This window comes from Pholcus phalangioides, unplaced genomic scaffold (assembly GCF_987345545.1).
Source record: "Pholcus phalangioides strain wild (caught in Gottingen) unplaced genomic scaffold, Ppha-v1.0 ptg000004l_1, whole genome shotgun sequence".
Classification (NCBI taxonomy): Eukaryota; Metazoa; Arthropoda; class Arachnida; order Araneae; family Pholcidae; genus Pholcus; species Pholcus phalangioides.
The window spans coordinates 28626036-28644386 of record NW_028301597.1 but is presented as its reverse complement, the minus strand read 5'-3'; the positions used below and the strand labels follow the sequence as shown (position 1 = coordinate 28644386).

Sequence of the window (18351 nt, the reverse complement as noted above, 5' to 3'; positions counted from 1 at the left end):
AATTCGCAACTCTATTGGCACTTACTAGTTTTTTTTTTGGTTGTAATTGGAAAATTCACTAGCTTTTGTTTTTTTTGCCCAAGACTGCCAGTTTTATTTGAATTTGACACTTTTGTTGCTATGACTGGCAACTTCACTCATCTCAGATATTTTTTTTGGCTGTAATTGGCATTTTGACTTGCTTTTGACAATTTTTTTGGCTGTAATTGGCATTTTGACTTGCTTTTGACAATTTTTTTGGCTATAATTAGCAGTATCTTGTGTTAAGCCCGTATTTTTATGAAGTAAATATGGTAAGCTTATGCATTTATCATGTCGTATGCGTATTGATACTTTTCTACCAAAAGACCTTTCGTGGGCCGGAGGTTGAGCACCTCTGTTTCAGAGGCTTTATCTTTTTGGGAAAATTATATGGAATGCTATACCAAAAATATTTCGCAGTGAAATGTTTCTTTAATAAATGATTCTCTCAATAGAAATTTTTATTTCTTTATGCATGTAAAAGTGATGAACTTTTGCGCTGCAGCATTCGGAAAATTTTGCTGAAACTATTTGCGTTAATAGTGAAATTTTTACAGAAACTACACTAAAAAATGCTGTATAAATTTCAACACAGCATATCTTTGAAGTGAGAGTAACTCAACAACAGCGTTGAAAACGAGCGTATACGTTTCTATCTTTCCTCTGTTTTGGGGCGCTTGGATATTAGACACAGACACGCTCTTCTTCTGCGAACAACCATCTCGAGAGGCTTATTAGGAAACGTTATTGAGAGCGTTGAAATTTTAATTCATTTAAACATCACGGTTTTAGACGAAAAGCTATCATTTGCTTTGGCTGACGTTTTAAATTTTACGACGCAGACCGATTTAGAAAATTAGTGAACATTATGTCTTCCAGAGAAACTCTAAGTCATTTATTAACAACTGAATTAAAGAGGAAACCTCCGTGACACCACAATCTGGAGGTGTCCTTACTGGTGTCTTCTTGTCGAAGCAGTTGACGGTGTATATATAACTCATGGTCCATAATATCCATCACGTTGAAAATTTTTAAGCACTTCAATCATATCCCCCGACACCTGCGTTTCTCTAATGGAAATATATTCAAAATTTTTAGTTTAAGCCTTATCAGTACTTACCATAGTTTAAGCGTTGTGTGCTAACAAGAGCACGTGTATCTCTTCTTTGCGGCCCCCCCCCCCAACCAAATCTTTACTCTTCTGAAGGTATGGCCTCCAAAACCTAACGGAATGCTCCAATCCAGGACGAATTAAGCATCGGAAAAGCGGAAGAATGACTTTAGAAGAACGCGAAGAGACATTTTTTAAGAATGAAACCGATAATTCTCTTCGCTTTTTTTGACCACCGCTGAACGCTGTTCAGAAAACATAAACCGTTCGTCAATGATAATTCCTAAATCGGTGACCATACTAGTACCATTCAACTCGTAAGACTTAAAAATCTTCTCCGAGCTAGTCCTCTGGCCATACGACAATCACATAAAAACCGGACGACGCCATCCCACTCAATACAGATCTGACTGGGAAAGACGGAAATGAATCCCGAATCGAGTCAGCGGAGCCAGATTCGAGGGGTGGTGCTAACCCTATTAATGTCTGTCGCGTGGTGTTTAGTTTTAGCTACAAAACTAGAGCTGCTGGCCCCAGGGCTTAATGCAACTCGTAAGTGAAATGTGGGGGTGTTCGATCCAAAATTAGCAATCATGCACTTACCAAAACTAAAGATCATGCTGCATCCATTATCCCATGTCACAATCATATTCAAGTTCGTCTGGAGCCTCTCCCTCTCGCTTTGATTCCCTACTACTCCCCCCCTCCCCCTCCCTCTATAATGAGCTTCACGTCATTTGCGAATTTGCTGACAATCCCGTCGATACTCTGATCCAGTTCATCGATAAACAAAGTGAAAAAAGTATGGACCCAAGGACTTCCCTACGGAACTTCACTCTTCCCACCTGCCCCATCAGAAAATTCCCCGTTCACCATCCTATCTCTCAACCACAATTTTATCCAATTCAACAAGTTGTGTGTCCCCAATCATAATCACACGTAGAAGCTTCGAGAGTTTACCATGTTGGATCCGATAGAATGTCTTCTGGAAATCAAGACAAACAACATCGACGTTTTTTTTTTCCTTTTCCCAAAGATTTAGTCACGTGATCATAGAAGCAAAGGAGGTCGCTTATACACATGACTTCCCCTTTCTGAACCCATGCTGGTAATTCGTCACTGTTTCTGTACTACCGGAATAAATATCGGAACCACATTAGCAATCTTCCAATCCTTTTGGAGGAGGCTACCCTCAGCATCACCACTCCTATAAATCTATGCGATTGGCCCCAATAGTTCATTAGCACATTCCCTAAGGACTCTAGGATAAATATCATCTGGTCCTGGTGCTTTGCTTGCGCTCACATTTTATGGACAGTGCATTATATATTATTAATTATTATTTTTTTTGGTGATATATGCTTTTATATTTGGTTGCTGCATTTTGGCTATATTTGACATCGATACTTTTTACGGGCGTAATTTTTTTAGCCACTTCGGTGGGCAATTTGTCTGTTATGGCCTTTGTATTTGTATTTACAGAGATGAAATTTCTCCTTTGTGTAGGCTTCACTGCAGATATGTTGATACGGCAGTGAAGTATACTCACGTCTACGAATAAATCGGGAAAGTTCAGAAACGTTGATAAATGTAAACGAGGCCGGGTGTACAGCTTATGCGGCTCAATGCATTCGATAACACTATCTGAGTGCATGCCCTACATTACTCTAACTTTGAGGCTGCGGGATCAGCATTCAAATATTTTTTTCCTCTTTTGACTACTAATTTACTTTATTCATAGGAGAGAGGAGCTCAATAACAATCCATGCCGGAAAGGGAGGGTGTAAAAACCTTGGTATTGCTGGTGGATCTGACTGTGCGACCATTGTTGAAGCGTGAGAATGATATTTTTTATTTGAAATATCTGTAAATTGATATAATTTCGGACTAGGTGTTTCTAACTTTGAAACAATATGTTCTAGTTTCACGGCACATAATATACGGTCTATCCACGCATGTGTCTAAAGCCAAAACACACTAGATAGACAGACAGAACCGCTCACAACCCCAGACTGATGCAAAGCACCTTACTTCCGTTGCCTCAAAAGAGGCAGAGTTATGTCAGGAAAAAGTCAAAACACACTACACTGACGCCACATGATTATCACGTCACGTCAGTATAGTGTATTTCAGCCTTACGTCTGTCTCTGTGCTTAAGTTATGTATTTGATTTAAATCTAAATCAAATACATGATGGTTTTCTGAGTTGGAGATTCGAAATGAAAACACACATACTAACATTTAGTATTATGTATACATTTATTTGTTTATACATCCCTATACTTTTGTAGGTATGCGGATGAGCTGTCCACTTCAAAATTGCGACCAATTACCGGATGAGCGTCAATTACGACTATGAAAAAACGTTTTCGTTGAGTTGATAGCAGTAGCGTACGCTACCTCTTATACCCATGAGATTGGAAGTGTGGTTATATCTGAGTAAGTATAACATTTTGTTTCGGCTTACAGCGTACGCGAATTAGACAGAATTATAATCCTCAACTTAAAAATCAAATAATTCATGTACAGCAATGTCCAACACGAAAATTAAAGCACTTGTCATGTTCATTTCAAAATATGGAAGCCAGATGGCAGCACTTGCGGAACATGAAATAAGTACAACTCTGACGACATAAACATGTAGGGGCTACATACGTATATACACATGCAATTCGTTCCGACAAACATAGATTCATAACATACATGTAGTATATATAAAATAGGGTTTTTTTTTTACAATATTATTTATTTATTTATTTTTCCCAGCCATCTTGTTGGGCAATTTGCTTGTTGTGATTTCTGGTTTTGTATAAAATTATTCAGTGTAAATGGGTGTAATATTGGAATGAGTAAATTTCAGATTTGCGCGACAATCGCCCGCTCTGACAGACTTTTCGGGCTGAAAAAACTTATGAGTTTGAGTATCGAATTCACGTTTCTCCCACACAAGTGAATACAGATCAAGCCAGCTCATAATCAAATTAAATACGTCATTCCTCTCTCAACTGATATTGCCAACTTTGCCTCTTTTAAGGTAACGGAAGTAAGGTGCTTTGCATCAGTCCGGGGTTATGAGCGGTTCTATCTATCTATCTATCAACTGATATTGCGATATTTTCAGCTAAGATTTAGTTCAAAGTAAAGTAATGCAATGCGCAACAACTTTTATTATGAACTCCTATTGGTATTTCATTTCCACAATTAGTTATCAATTGATTTTCATCATTAAGTATAGTGTCCCATTAATTTGTGATTACTATAAAAATTCATAAAAATTGAAGAATTTGTTTTTACGAAGAGGAATATCTTTTTTCGTGGAGTAAAATGGTAGTTTAATTTTTCGTTGGTAGATAATGCTGCAAGAAAGCAATTTATTGTGCTGAAGTTTTTATATTTTACTGGTTCACAGAATGGCAACGCCACTTTATTGTTTATCTTCTGCTATTTACTTTCCATATGAGTGACAACGCTCAGTCTTGTCAATCTTAATGATCGTGAACATGCAGCCACACTATTCGCCAATGATCAACCTAGGAACGCGTATTTGGCCAGGCTGAACACAAGTGTGACTCCGGTTTAACTATAGCTGGTGTTGAATTGGTAGGCACGGTGCACACTGAAGCGATCGTATTGATATTCTTTTAATGTATTAATATATAGCTCATTGGATCTGCCATTTTTTCTGATTGTAGCTGTCCCAAAAGCATTTTCCAAGGCAGGGAATTTATTAGAAAAAGACCGGGATTGCACCGACAAAAGGGACGTCTGGCCACGCTATACAAGATCAAGTAGTAAAGTAATAAACGGGATGTTTTAAGGGCTGTTTAGAAAATGACTATACTAAAAAAAGGCCAAAATAAGAGAAATTACACTGTAATTATTTTCTTTTTAATCTAGGAAAATGAGTAACATCAGGACGCATTAGACGAAGCATGTACTATCACATTTAATTATTCAACGCATTACGTTCAATAGCATCTTCAAAATAGTCGCATTAATTTTCTCAAGCTCCCCAGCACTCATTGGATGCTTAAATATCACTGCACGCAAACACAAAAAATTGAAACGATCTCTTTCGAATTAGATTGCTGTTTAGTTTACACACGCCACCGGCAGTGTAAAGCAATCTCACAGCCGAACGCCGAAGCTGTTACATTTGTTGCTGGAAAGAGTCAAAGAAAATCTCCACAACCGCAGGGCATCGATATTAGTTTGCCAATTACTCCCCGGAGAGAAGTTCTCCGTAATTAGACATCCGGCACTTAATTGGTGCCATTCATTTGGCAACAGCGCAGCATGTGATTCTGATATCGAGTGTTCCGTTCTAGAATCATCAAATTCTTTCATACCATTGCACTTATTGAGACGTGGAACGAATTTACATAAAGGCGCACAACGTTTTTTCCTTTTCGTATTAAAAAAAAATCAGTGAAAACATGAAATGATTATGAATTTAAAGACTTGTTATTATCTGTAATAATGAATTTAAGAACGTCCAATTATGGTACGTTGTAGGGCTTTTATTTCTTCATAAATGATTGGTTTTTTTGTCAAATTAATATTTGATCATTTCTATTGATAATAGTGATTACGCATAGGGTGCCACATAAATTCGTAAATACAGTTCCGATTCAAAATATTTGAATATCGTGAAAGATCCACTACATGATTCAAAAATCGATTTTATTTCAATGGAAGGAAAATGTCTACAATTATCAAACTACGTCGACTGATTTAACATAATTTACAGATAAATGTAACACATGAACATAAAAATTGAAACTTCACAAATTTAGAAAAGAAATCGGCATTTTGGAAAAATCACAAAAGTACATACAATAAAATTTAACTTGATTCAAAAAATTGCAATGAGATGTTACAAAGCTTATGGTGAATCTCTCAAAAGGAATTCATTTAAATGTTCAGTATATTTTGGCATCTCCCATAGCCTTAATAACCTATCGCAAATGATTTCTATGTTATATACTTGATTTTTGCAACTGTTTTTACTGATACTTGCCCACGTGGTCTTCAAAATCATTAAAAGATAATTTGTCTTTTGGAGCAAAATTTTGAAGTTGTTTCTTCATGATGTCCCATAAATTCTCGATAGGGTTCAATATTGGTAAATTCGAACACCAATGAATTTAATTTTTTTTTTCTTCGAGTCAAGCCAACACCTACTATAGCAGAAAGCCTCCGCGTGAAGCTTTGACGTAACCGAAGTCGACCATTTCACCTGTAACCATTGGATATAGCAGTACGACGTATGCGAAATATTTACCTTTTTTTTGCAGTGTGTATAATGACTATAGGTGAAATGTACGACTTCAGTGACGTCACGAGCTTCGCGCGGAGGCTTTCCTCTATAGAAGGTGTTGGTCAAGCAGTGGTTGATTTCGAAGTGCGAGAAGATGCACAGTATCGTTGGAAGATGAAATTATCATCCAATAAATCTACAGCCGATGGTATCACGCAGCGAAAGCAACAGGCCTACAAACTGTACAAATATTCAATCGTTACATTACATTCACTTCACTTCTGAAATATAGAAGGCAGCACTGAAAATGAGACGATACACACACACTCACACTTCCGGCAAAACTCACTAGGTAGTAAATTACCCATGGCGATAGACCTAAGTTGTGCTCTGTTTGAATGAAAGAAAAAGATGTATCATGCAGTAATCTAGAATTTCTCGATATATATCGGAATTCACTCTTCCGGTCAAAATACAAAGCCTACTTGTGCCATCAGCACCCCTACAACCCTATACCATAACGGAAGTAGCAAATTTCACTGACGGCTTCATTCACTGCTTCGTGAATGCTTCATGGTTGAGACACCAAACACGGATACCTTGATCACCAGGGGACACACAAAATATCGATTCATCACTGAAAAGTTCCCTATTCCAGTCTTGGTCATTCTTTTTACAGCATGGATCAGGTTTTTGACCACCTGCTTATATCTCTTCGTTCAGACAGAGTGGCGGGCCATGTTCTGGTTAGGAGGAGGAACACCCCTGGTCACCCCATAACAATCTTAGTTTGCACCATCGTATTTGAGCATTCATTTGGATTCATGTAAGGAGCGGCATTTTTTTCAGCACACAGGATTTATATCCATAATGGTTACTATGACTGAACCACTCGTCCATATTCCTGTGCGGAACCTCTAACGAATTGGTACATGTTGCAATGTGCGTGTAGGTGTAGTGGAACCTGACGTGAAGTTTGTTTCTGTGTAATGATGGGTAGTGCTGCCATTTGCCACCAGCTTTTCTAACTATGAGTGAAGTGTAATGATTGAATAATTGTATCGTTGTAAGCCTGTTGCTTTCTGTGGCGAGACTTTTTAATGGGGAGATCGGTTCGCATTTGCGCTTCGAAGTTGGGAACCACAGGAAACCAACTTCAGTCGACCACCATTGTGGCGCCGATGGGGTTCGAACCCGGATCCTCACGATGCGAGTCCGTAACTATGACCACTCGACCACCACAGCGGCTATCCTTAATGGCTGAGTCGTCTCAGTGTGGTGCAGGATGATGCGTCGACACCAAGTCCTTTCAACTTTCTATGTATGAACCTGACGCTAGGTGGAGATACGGGGGGGGGGCATGGGGGGAATGCCCCCCCTCCCCAAAGGTGGAGTCAACGGATCTAATGTATATGTGTATATATGAATTGACATCAACATCACTGCGCCTCCCCCCGCAATAATGACCATGCCCCCCCCCCCTCCAGAATTGCAAGTCTATCTCCGACTATGGCTACGAAAGCGGTTTTGTCTCACGATGCTTTTTGAATTTGGAATAGTTAACAAACGGCACCAATGTCGCCCATTTTCGTTGTGTAATGCTTCAGATATAGCGGAAAATTTTTTGTTACGAATCAGGGCCTCAAGCCTTGTGCCCAAACGAAAAGAGATATTCAAACCGGAGTAATATCATTAAGTGCATCGTTGCCATGTGCATTTGACGATACCGTTACTTTTGGCTTGCGTTGGGTACTTCCTGAGATACGAGCGTTTAAAGAATTTCGTCACCCAGCTTTTTGCCAATGTTTCTATCACCGTCAGCCGATATAAAGACGTATTCACGTCAAAAAAAAAAATCCAAGCACAAAATATTGCATTTACTTGCCAAAACCGAACAAAGATAATGAAATTTTTATCAAGTTTAATTATGAAGCTAAACTTTTCGAAAGATAGTTTTCAACATTTCAAATCCGCGGCCTGTCCAATCATTTTTTAACGCTTGACTTAGAAGGGACTTTAATTAACTCTTATATAAAAATATTTTTGACTTCTTCCTTTTGGATTCAGTTACAATTGGATTTTCGCTCCAGAATAATGATTTCTTATTTTTTACTCATTTATCAAAATTTCGGAAGAAAAATGACCACTGACGTACTGTTAAATAGTCTGTCTTTGGTATCGATCCTGTGCACACAAGCGAGTTTTCTTTCTCTCTCTACCGAGTTTTCACCTCCAATGGTTGGTTGCTGCCGTGTGATAAGAATAACTAGACCGACAAATGCCACGTGGAAGTTATTTTTCGTGTCATTGCCTTCTAGTTGGGGAGCTTTCCGCGTATTCGATTATACATAATCGTTTATGAGAGTACTTACGCGTGTGCGTGTACGACAGTTGTCGTCTCCGTTAGAGAGACTTTATTCCTTTGCTCCTATGCTCCTTTTCTTGTTTCCCGGCAAAGGAGATTCAAGTTTCAGTTTACATCAGGGTCATTGAAGCTCACCTGCCCTACCGGCTGCTGTGCCCTCAGAATTATTTTTTCAGCGCGTCTACCCCTTAACTTAAACTTTATATTTGTTTGTGACAGGGTCAGCGAGAGAAATGCGTACTCCACTTGACTCAGATCTTGAGTACGTTCTACTGTTCCAAATGAGATAATAATGCTCCATTGAGGTACGTAATTCGTACTTTATATAATAATCGTATTAATCGTAATAATCGTATAAATGTTTATTAGAGTACTAAAACTGCTCGAGAAGTCCCCTAATATGACATATTGAACAATGCGCTCCAATTGCACAGCACAGCATTCGGCGCCATTTTCTGGATATTTAGGTAGACTTGATACCTTCAGCTGCGAAAACTATGGTTTTGCGATAAGAGCGCATTATCCAAAATGAAAGAAGATACAGTAAAACCCCTCTTAACCGCACATCCCTCAGATGCGGTCACTCCCCCCTTTTACGGCCAAATGACAATTTACCCTTGTACTGTATAATAAAAGTATGCATTTCAAACCCCTGATTAACGGTCACCCCTCTTTTACGGACGAATTTTTTTGTCCCACCGGTGTGCGCAAAAGAGAGGGTTTTACTGTATTTATTTATTTTACCACTGAAGAAAGCCGTAATTTGTTTTATACATTTTTTACAGAATATTTTGTGGGAAGCAGTGTTTTAATGCATTGTATTTGAATTTTATTTTTCACACATTAAACATTTACACTTGTGAGCAATATTCATATGTGTGATACTAAATTCGTACCACTTATTGACAGATATTTGTACTATTGTTTCATTTTGATAAATGATAAGTACATCATTGTGGTACAGATTTGGTCTCATTTGGAGCAGTAGAACGCACTCCAGAACATTCTGAAGTGGGGGAACTTATTTCTCGTTATCCCTGTACTTCTCTCTCTCTCCCATAAACCCCAAATGGGATTTTATACTGCAGCTTCTATCGTCCCAAGGGTTCAATATAAACCCCATAATTCGTTATGAGGCGGTATATCCTAAATGTGGTGTATACATATTCTGTTAAAATTATTGTTGGCAAATGGTATACGAGTTTATACTCGTAAACTACGAGCTTTCAACTACGTATATTCCGACGCTATAATTTTTGTGATGCCACGTCGTTTTATTTTCGACCATTTGCAGTATGAATGCAAGACACGAGAAATATGTCCTGCGCAGCAACAGAAACATCTTTATTAGCAGACACGAATATAGTGTGTGAGTTGTTTTTCGGGAAGAGAGTAATGGGAATGTGTCCGCAGAAACAAATGATTCACTCTTAATCAAGGACGAATTTTTGTTTGGGAGATTTATATCATAGCAGAATATGTTACTGATTACGAATGTTTTAGTGTTACGCTCGAGTACTAGGTCATACATTAATCAAGAAAATATGTATACAGAGTAGTAACAAAAAACGGAATGACTCATAAAACTGTTTAAGTACGTGTGTGGGTTTCATTTATTCATATGAGTCGAAGGAATTTATAGTACCATATTTTCTGACGTATATCATCGAGGCGGCTCATAATCTGCACGCGTAATGTAACAAAATCTTAAGGAATAGAAGAATTCATGAGTCACGTTTTTGTTGGGGAAAATGCCGATTTTGTTTGCTTGGATATACAGGGTGTCCCGTAAATACTATCGTATTTATCTCATCAACCTTTTGCCGTAGAGGTATAATTCCAATTTAAAATAAATGCTCAAATGGCGTTAAAAATCACCCTGTACCAGTTTCCAGACTGAAAATACAGCGCCACAAAATAAAAAATTTAAATTTTAAATATTTGTACGGTTGCCTTATCCTGTAACTTCCAATTAGAAAGTTTTTTGCCCTTTTCTCCTGAGGCCAAAAAAAAACCCCTTCAAGTTTATAAGTGCAATATTCAGATTCGTAAAACGGAGGGAAATTATTAAAGAACAACAAAAAAAAAAAAACTAACGGACAATGCTCTTTTTCCCTCATTTATGCTGTCCTTCCCTAACTTTTCTCAGATTTTTCAATTCGATTATCTCAGCGAATATTGCATTCGGGAAATTGGAGTTTTTTCTGACCTCACGAGAAACACGGCAACAACTTTTTAATTGGAAGTTCTGCGAAGACGAGGAATCGTATAAAAATTTAGATTTTTTATTTTAACTGTATTTTCACTTTCAAAACTGGTACAGGACTGAGTATGGAAACTTTTGTAAATAAGGGAGTCTGCTGATATCCTACATGGTCTTGCAGATTGATAACGATATCTTATGAGGGAAAAATGAGTCTGGATCAACATCAGCTTCAAAATATGCAAAAAGAAAGAGCTTGGGACAAAAACAATTTACAACATACATACACAATATTACAATTACAGAGAGAGAGAGAGAGAGAGAACGTCATCTGTGTTTCTGATAAGCTGCTTCTACTGCAATAACTTATTATAGAATGTCCGTATGCTATAACTTCCAATTAGCGAAATGTAGAACCTGCACTGGAAAGTCATTGGTAATAGAAATATTCCATACTTTCAAATGCGATATTTATCGAGTTTTATCGTTGAATAATTTGCTTGAAAATTTATATTTTTAGAGGCACACAGAATGAACTGAATTGACCATTTTATTTAGATTAACTTTTGGTGCATTTAATAGATAATGATTTCCACCATTTACTGTATCGGATATATTTCATCCGTCTTGGACAAAATTAAAAAAGGAGAAATTATTCAACCTCTCTTCTGAAGACCAAGAAGTGTAATATAAAGAAAAAACCCTTAGAAGACAGCTAATACAGCAAAGGGGGGTTGGTGATTCCAACTTCAAACCACTGATCACATAAGAAACGCAAATGAAAAGATCGTCTTATTGTGAAACAATTTGACTAGAAAGACTTCATTATTAAGATTATTCAATTGCAAAACTATTTTATTTTTTTAGATACAATGACAATTACATTTTCTCAGTATTTTTACGCTTTGAATTTTATATGGGTTTTCGCAATTTGTGATCCATATCCTTAAACATTTGGCGATAAACGGTTACTGCAAATGACTTTCCGGAATCTACATTTCACTTATTGGAAGGTTTTGCATACGGCAATTGTGTAAAATAATATTATTATTATTTGTTTATTTATAAGACTCTCCTCGTAAAAAATTACGAAATTTTAAGAAACCGCATTCATTTGAAAATTTTTTTGTGACCGGGTATATTTCTGAAAGCAGAGATAGTACTATGGACAAAACATTTGAATCTGTGAGTAAAAATGATAAAAATAAATAATTATCGCTTCCAAAATGTATTGAAATTGTTTCAGTCTAAAGCACAGATATTTTCTTTGCAACTTTGCAGAAACTGATATTTTGCACCTTTTTTGGTGACGATTTAGGCCTGATGTTCAGTCATTAAAAATCTTAATGTTACCGCGTGTGAGGATAAAAAGCTGAAGAAATCATTGTGGCTGATTCAAGAAAAGAAACTAATTGAATTTTTTAAACTTAACACCGTGAAATTCATGAATTCTTCCAAACGCTATCTTCATTTTATGATTGTGTGTAACTGTTTGGCTTCCAGTTGAGTCGTGCTAGGTCGTTCAAGCCGCTGGATATCATTTTCCTTATAAATAAACAAATACGTAGTAAGATCTGGGATTGGTTAATCAAGGCATTTTCCGAAGCCAATAGAGTAAACGAAGTTTCGCTAAGTGTGAATATGCTTCTATTCTTGAGTCACGAATTGGAAGTAAAAGCAATTACCTGAACCGTATAATTTCTGTGAGGATTCCTTCCGACTACAGTGAAGAGTATTTGGAATTAATAACAGACTTCAAACCGAATAGAGCTATTGCATTTTACGGTTGAAAGTTAAAAAATTTAAGTTAAAAGTTTTTCAATACAATAAAGACGATATTCATTTCGAGAAATATTCATATTGGTGCTCACAAAAGTCCTATATGCGGAATTTCTTTTAAATATTCCGATTTAAAATTATAATTATTTCACTTTTTTTTGAAGTTTTAATCAGAAGATTATTTTACTTCTTCTTCTAATTAACAAAACGTTTTTTTGCCTAACTGATTATACAGGGTGGCCAAAAAGTCCGCAGAAACTTTAGAAATTCATAAAAAACCTAAAAAATAACGGAAATAAAAAGTGGTTTGCAAGGTTAGCCTCGCTAGATCACGGGAATTTTTTCACAGGGAAAAAAATAACAAAACACAGCCAATAGGTGGCACTGACGTACACAAATCAAAGAAAAGATACGCAAATAACGAACAGAATGCCTCCAAATCGTTTATTACTGTAGTATGTGTTCCAGGGATTGAATGGAAAGAGGGAGAGAATCCATGTGTGTATTCATCCATTTTATGGATGACTATACGTAAATACGCTTCACATATCACATACCGACTCCATCTATCGATGACTTATGGAAATGTATCTTATCAAATTCGTGCAAAAAACACAATGTTTCATCATTATTTGTTCCGTTATATTTAATTTTAGAATTTTAACGATCTTTTTACATATTCATGCCTCGAAGTTAGGAACCACAGAAAATCAATTTCAGCGGACCACAACTGTGCCACCTGCGATGATCGAACCCGGGTCCTCGTGATGCGAGACCATCACGACGCCTCATGACCTCGTAAGTAAGAAACGGTAACCGACTTCGAAACGCAACAGTATGGATAACGATGTATCTTCGCAAAGATATCGATATTGTTTCGAAAAGATCTGCTTGTATACAGCATTAACGTTTACCTGTGACCGACTGGTTTATAGTTTCATTCACGTGGTACTTAAATATGTATCTTGAAGAGATGCTCCTATTAAAGGGGGAAAGAGAATTGTTTGTGTGTGAGAGAATATTTTAAAATGGGAAGTGTCAGTATAGATAAATAACATCTATTTCTGCTGTAGGCCTATATTGTATGAAAAACGTTTGATTTGAGATCCATTTTCTTATCAACTTTTCGATCTTGCAACCAGTTCAGCCAGATAGCGGATACAGGGCTCTCACTCAAAATATTGGAAAAAGTAGGAACAACATAATATCATAGCACAATAAAAAATCACCAGAAAAAAGTTAAAAATAGCTTTTGTTTCATACCATAATTTTGTATCGTATATGATTGACTCGAGCCTAAGCAAAATGACAGAAACGACTTGGTAAGAAAAACAATTTGTGACAAAGCAGCGTACTAGCAACCACAGATAACTCTTTTCCGTCTCTCCTCTTCACGATAGCCTATATTACATTCCTTTTTTTCAAGGAGTGTTCCAAAGTCCAGTCTGTCAACTTTCTTTCTGGATGCATAGCAAATTATGAAGACGAAATTTTTTTAAACCTACTTCGAGAGCACTTCCAAATGCCCAGTGCAAAATGTGATGAGTAAATTACAAAGTCAATTCAAACAAGTCAAGATGAACCGGATGGTTTTACTGAGCTATCCATTCTGTTTTGAAGAGATTTGTTTATATTTTTTACTGTTAAAAATGCCAGCGTCATCGTTTTTGACTTGCAAAACATTTCTAGCTCTTTGCAGAGCTTTGTAAACATTGTTTGTGCCGTTGCAAGTCCTAAAAATACATAAGACGCATACATATTTGATGCTGCTACCCATACTATTGGGTAGCATCAAAATCACATGACCTACAATACGCCTATGTATCCAATTGCATTGCGATGAAAACTGTTGTTTCACCTATACACAAAAAGTGTACTATAATTTTGAATGATGAATGTTAGTTACTATAAAATTAATAGTCCAAGACCATGAAGTGGTAGATACAATTTTTTCCCATCCACACAGACATTTTTAATGACGTCAACACAATTAATTATTCAACACATGAACACAAAATGAGTTTCTGAACCACGAAACTAAGCAAAAGAAAATTAATAAACCAAATAGTATACATACACCATCCACATGAAATGAAAAAAAATGTTTTTTTCTCTGCTTTGGCAGAATCATTAATTGCAATATACTACATTTGTATTACTTGGCAATATATGGATGATTCCTCCTCATTTAAAATAAATTACACTTAATAATACACTTTAATTTTGTTGATAGGATTTGGTTAAAACGTAGGAAAAGTAGGACATTTTTAGAAAATTTGGACGAGTGGGAGCCCTGCCGATTCCAAAGACGTATTCACATTAAGACGAAATTTTCAATTCGAAGAAAGAACATTCGTAACTACCGTAACTGTGTTACTTGAATAACTTCAGCCTAAACGGCATTAGAAGTCCGTAATTCAGAGACATGCTCTTCATGTTCTTTCTTTTCCGCGTTAAGTTTTCTCAATGCCCCAATAAAGATTGAATCCTTGAAATGAATACTTCCAGCGATGCATCGGAAAATTATTTTCAGTGATCTTAAACTGCGTCTTCAAAACTTTCTAAGTACACACGCCCGAGTGAATCTCTTCAAAAGGAAAATCCACGTTGGTCGTTATCAGTGGAGTAATCCCATTATGTCATCCGATTACATAATATTAAATGGTGTTGCCATTCAAGAGTCGACGACGTTCTGTTATTTCTTAATTTTGAATTTCCAATCCGTGATTAAAGTGCATGCAATCGGGTTGCTCGATCGGAGACGAGTTAATGCGCTGTAGGGTTTTAAAACAGATTTACCGTGAGTTAATGCAAATTTACGGGACACAAAATATCATCATTATCCTATCCTTTTCTCGAGTGAATGGTTTCTCGTTTCAAAGTATATATTTATTCAAGGAAGAAGTTTGACGATCAACGTATATTAAGTTAGTTATTATGAGAAAAATCGAAGTCTTCGACGACAAGATTTCCTCTTTGTTTTGGCAGAACTGATGCAAACTACACAAGTTTTCTTTTACCAGAAAACTTCGAAATGTCTCTTTGTTTGCACGTTCACACCAATCTTTTATTTCAAAGTATTTCCATGATAAAAAATGAAATATATGTTATAAAAAAAATACTCAAACTTTACAGTAACATTTTAAAATAAGAATTTAGTATTTCCAAAGATAAACTCTGAAGTTATGTTTCTAGGTATATAATGAAAAATACGCAATTTTGATTAGATAAACTTCGTGTATCTTAGGAAATACTTTTGTGTATTTTAATGTTCCTTGGAGCTATGTTTATCCTGTAAAATAACAGACATCTAACACGAATATGTAATCTCGTGATCGCAATAGACGTCGTTGATGCTGTGAATTCATGCCGGCGGCTAAGTAATTTATATTTCTTTTAAAAATGGGAAAATTGTTATGTAAAGGTGCATAGCAAACACGGGGTATAGAATTTTATTGGCGAACCGTTGATAGTAGAGGTATACTTCCAATATAACTGGTAATATTCACATCTGCCATTCATGTTAAAAGTGATTTTTTGTATAGTTATTAAATTGAAAAAAATTAACTTTTTATACAGTCCCCCGTTTGTCTTGAAACCCAATTAGAAAGTTGTTGCTCCTGTCTCTTCTGATAGAAAAAAACCGTTTCCATGAGAGCTATTCGAGTTCGAAAGATGGCGGATAGTTGGGGAAAAAACAGCTCTAAATGCGGAAAACCCGTTCTTCCCGCATTTAACGCAGAAAATTCAAAACTCTCAAATTTCCTCCGTTTTCGAATTCGAATATCTCAGTGCATATTGTACTTAGAAACATGGAATTTTTTATTGGCATCTAGAGACAGAGAGAGAGAAACAACTTTCTAATTGAGTTTTGGGACGAACAAGAACTGTATAAAAAGTTGATTTTTTTTAAAAATTTTAATAATTATACGGCCCTTTGAAACACGAATGACTTATTTGATTACTACACGATATTTAGAAACTTTTTCTAACTGGGAGTATACACCTGCAGGATCAACGATTCGTCAGTAAAATGACACGTCCCTGTTTACTATGCACCCCGTATATATTCATTGAGAAAATCTATCCAATTTTCGGTGATTATTTATTACAGCTTACATTTTTCGTCTGACAGTTCACTTTTTCCAGTTTATTAATGCAATGTGTGAATTTAATTTCTTCAAAAATAATACTTTGAGTTTAATTTTTCACAATAATTAATATTTTAATGTAAAAAATACGGTCTATCGTTTCATAAGTTTTTATTATTACCGAAAATAATTCTGAAAATTAAGAATAAATATACTGATAATTAATTTAGCTTTGGTAGTTTTTCTGAATTCAATGATTTATTCGTTCAATTTAATTTTAATTTATTTTATTTATTCAATTCGTTGATTTATTTACAAAATTAATTTACTTAATTTAAATTTTAAATTAGGTAATTTTAATTACCTTTTTTAAATTAGAATTTTTCTCAATTAGATGATATATTTATCATTTTTACAGCTGATTTGGAGTGAGAGAGAGAGAGAGAGAGAGAAAGACATCACTGTGTGTGAGTTCGTGTGGGCATCGTGCTGGACTCGCATCGTGGGGATCGAGGTTTAAAATCCGTTGACGGCGCAGTGGTGATCGGCTGAAGTTGGTTTTCCAAATTCGAGGCGCGAATGTGAGATAGTCTCCGATTTGAATTTGAAGAAGTCGTTCCGTAGAGAGCAGGCAGACTTTCAACGTGGTACTTAACATGTATATAGGAAATTCAAGCATTTATAATTTTTACTTCAAAATATGGAACACAGATGGTAGCACCTGCCAGGACACGAAATAAGGACAATTCTAACACCATAAATACGTTAAGGCCATGCAACACAAACTCACACAACAGGTTCCGATTCGTTAGAAATTCCGCAGGGGAATGTGTAATCGGTACGTGTTATATGAAGGAGAAGCTGAGTCAGAGATCCCCCAAGCTTGTTATTATATCTTCCACGTGTACCATTACGGTTCAACATGGGAGTCTTATAATAACATTCCTACATTCATTTCTTGAGATTGGTATAGGTTACCAATTTCCGTTAAATAAAAATATTATGATGCTGAGGGCTTCAAATAATTTGTAATATTTTTTAACGAAGTACCGGTACTTGTCAGTCTATGACACATTTCAACAATCAATGAAAAATCAACCAATTGACATAAAGTGCCGTTTGCTTTGGAATAGCTTTGGAGCTTAGAGTTCTTTTGATAAATAAAAGAAGTTCAAAATGTCACTCACAGATGACGCCGTATCGCAGTAAAACTTAAAACAGTTATCTACATCAACCAGACATCAGTAAATCTACTGTACGAGTTAGAAATCTTTAAAATAATTTTTACTCCAGGGTGGTTTAAAATAAATTGACATTGCTCAGATGTTATTTTTTCGCCCACTCTGATGGAGGCACTTTGACCAATTTAGTATATAGGACCATGGGAAAAATAAAGATTCAATAAAATATAAAAGTTTGATTTTTGACCTCCAGGGGAAAAAGTGGCGCTTTTTTACCACATTTATCTCTTGCCCTCATGGTCAAAATAACGTATATAACAACTTTTAACGAAGTACATCC

At 36.2% G+C, this 18351-nt stretch overlaps 1 pseudogene across 1 annotated transcript in view; it reads left to right on the top strand.

The window, feature by feature from the left end:
• Positions 1–18351, top strand: part of LOC149087044 (uncharacterized) — an 84129-nt pseudogene that overhangs the window by 47160 nt on the left and 18618 nt on the right. The window contains exon 2 of the transcript XR_016192568.1: positions 3424–3571. The product of XR_016192568.1 is annotated as an uncharacterized LOC149087044 (transcript). The remainder of the gene's footprint in view (positions 1–3423; positions 3572–18351) is intronic.